The sequence below is a fragment of the Mus caroli genome, chromosome X, assembly GCF_900094665.2.
Source record: "Mus caroli chromosome X, CAROLI_EIJ_v1.1, whole genome shotgun sequence".
Taxonomy (NCBI): domain Eukaryota; kingdom Metazoa; phylum Chordata; class Mammalia; order Rodentia; family Muridae; genus Mus; species Mus caroli.
In genome coordinates, this window is record NC_034589.1 from 10,840,103 (window position 1) to 10,843,615 (window position 3,513).

The following is a 3,513-nucleotide window of genomic DNA, read 5'->3' on the forward strand; positions in this document are numbered from 1 at the left end:
GTAGACCAGGCTGGCTTCGAACTCAGAAATCTGCCTGCCTCTGCCTCCCGAGTGCTGGGATTAAAGGCGTGCACCACCACGCCCAGCTTCGATTTATTTTTCAATGATGGGTAAAATTATATATAAGCCAAAGAATTTTTTTAACTTTCTTGTGATTTATGATAAACAAATAAATGCTTGCTTTATACATAGCTATTTTATATACTAATATACCTAGGGACACACAGAAATTTCTTGCTCAAACAGGGCTCACAAGTAGAAAGAAATTGAAGAAGCCCTGAGATAAAGGATAAAACCTACATGATCACACAAAGGAAAAAAAAACCTGACAAAACCCCACAACACTGTTTTTCTACATAAACACTCAACAAACTAGGAATAGAAGTTACTTCATGGAGATGGATGTAGACCTCAGTGGTATACCATGTAATTTATGTGATGCTAGCTACCAGGAATCTCAAAGCTGGATGCAGAGGGTGAGTTGCAGAGCCAAGCAGATTCTCCACAAGTTTGAGGTCGGCCTAATCTATATATAAAGCTTTGGTATGACTCTGTTTCAAAACAAAAACAAAAAAATGGAGAAAAAACCTACAAATAACCCAGTTTATTGTAGCATTGGGGGGAATTCATTTATTTTGTAGCACTGTGGATTGAATCCAAAACCTCATGCGTGCTAAACAAGTAATTTCCCATGGAGCTATATACTGCACAACAATTGGCTAATTTTAAACATTGTTACTGGGTTAATGAGATGACTCAGCATATAAGGAAGAGCCCTTACTTCCCAGCTTGATCACTTGAGTTCAGCTCCCTAGATCTACATGGGGAGAGAAAAGAACTTATTCCCTGGAGTTGTCCTCTGACTTCCATTTGTGATAGTGGAGAGTGGTACAGTGTGTGTGTGTATGCACACACACACAAAATAATAAATAGATAAATAAATAAATGTAAAACAGTGTAAATGATACAAAGAATCAGAGTAGACTTTTTTCTTTAAAAGAAGAAAAACAAATGCCCAATAGTGACAAAGGAAGTAATTACTGAAATGCAAATCCAAACTACAATATTGCTTTAGAACCATTTAGATGATTATAAAATGAAAATAAAAATTACAAGTATTGGTAAGGATATAGAGAAATAGGAGGCCACATATATCACTGATAGAAGTACCATTAAGTTGTCCCCCTAAAAACACTGACTTAACATACCCCAATTCTAGATATACAATCAAAAAACTAAAAACATACAGCTGCACACAAAAAAAAATGTACAGGAATGCTTTCAGCATAATTAGTCATAACAGCTAAAAGTTTAAATAACTGAAATGTCTACCACTTGATAACTAAATAAACAAATTGTGTAATATGTGCACAGCAGAACGTTATGCTGTCATGGAATGAAATGAATGAACTGCCACATACTGCAATGTAGATGAATATTGAAACCTTATGCCAAACGAAAAAAGTCAGACACAAATGTACAACTATTAGTTGAAATATCTAAAATAGGCACATTAACAGAAACAAAAAGACTAATGATGAACACAGGGATTAATGGAATATAGGAAGTGCCTTCTGCCACTTTATTAAACCAGCATAATTCTGTACCTTCAATCTAAATATTTGTCCTTATGCCCACAGATAGGTGTAGTCCTCACTCCACATCAAGGGAACTTCACTTTGCAAAAGATAGAGACTGCTAGAGATAGGGGAAGGCCTACCAAGCAGGCCTCAAACCAAACCAAAGAACTACAGGAAACTAAGGAATACAGAGAGCAGGAGAAATAGTTTTTCATAGGGAAAACCCACAATTGGTTATCCAATGTAAAATGTTCAGCTCTGAAAATACACATATCAGTAACATTATATAGACTAAGCAGGACATGTGCGTACGTGTGTGTTTGTGTATGTATCAACAAAGAAAAAGAGGTCATAAATTTGAGTAAAATCAAGGGGGTATATTGAAGGGTTTTAAGGGAAGAAAGAGAAGGGTGAAATGATGTAATTATATTATAATCTCAAAAAATTAAAAAAATACATACTCAGAAAAGGAATGATAGGCCAGCAAGTTGGCTCAGTAGGTACAGCATCTGTTCACCGAGTCTGAGGTCCTGAGTTGATATCCAGGAACTACATAGTAGAAAGAGAGAATGAACTCCCACAAACTGTCCTTTGACATCCACCTGTGTGCCAGAGCATGAGCCCCCATGAACACACTAAGTAAATAATGTAATTTAATGCAGTTTTAAAAAATAAGTGGCAGCTAATACATTTCTTTTAGTTTTTATTTCAATAATTCTGAACTAGGAGAGCAATGTATAATTTTATAACATAATAATAGCCACTGAATTATTTTTTATCATGAAAACTTTTTCCTTTATTAAAAATATATTTTTTCTCTTATATGATATATCCTGGTTGCAGTTTCCCCTCCCTCTCCAACTCCCACTTCCCCTGACACCTCCACTTCCATCTGGATCCATTCCCTTCTGACTCTCATCAGAAAACAGACAGGTTTCTAAGATACATAATAATAATATAAAATATAAGATAAAACAAAAAAAGCCTAACACATCAGAATTGAACAGAACAAACCAAAAAGAAAAAGAGCTCAAATGAAAGCACAAGAGTCAGAGATCCATTTGTTTGCACAGTCAGGAATCTCATAAAATCACTGAAATGGAAGTTAATAGTATATATGCAAAGGACCTGATATAGACTTGTACAGAACCATGCATGCTGCTTCAGTCTCTTTGGGTTCATATGAGCATTGATCATGTTGATTTAAAGGTCCTTGTTCTGGTGTCCTCCATCTCCTCTGCCTCTTGAAAGCTTCCCTCCTCCTCTTCCACAAGATTTTCTGAGCCTTGCCCACTTTCTCCCTACCTATTCAAAATAGTACTTGAAGTTCTAGCCAGAGCAATTCGACAACAAAAGGAGATCAAGGGGCTACAACTTGGAAAAGAAGAAGTCAAAATATCACTATTTGCAGATGATATGATAGTATATATAAGGGACCCGAAAAATTCCACCAGAGAACTCCTAAACCGGATAAACAGCTTCAGTGCAGTAGCTGGATATAAAATTAACTCAAATAAATCAATGGCCTTTCTCTACACAAATAATATATGGACTGAGAAAGAAATTAAGGAAACAATACCCTTCTCAATAGTCACAAATAATATAAAATACCTTGGTGTGACTCTAACTAAGGAAGTGAAAGATCTGTATGATAAGAACTTCAAGTCTCTGAACAAAGAAATTGAAGATCTCAGAAGACAGAAAGCTCTCCCATGTTCATGGATTGGCAAGATTAATATAGTAAACATGGCTATCCTGCCAAAAGCATTGTACTGGTACAGTGACAGACAGGTAGATCAATGGAATAGAATTGAAGACCCAGAAATGAATCCACATACCTATGGTCACTTGATCTTCGACAAGGGAGCTAAAACCATCCAGTGGAAAAAAGACAGCATTTTCAACAAATGGTGCTGGCACAACTGGCGGTTAT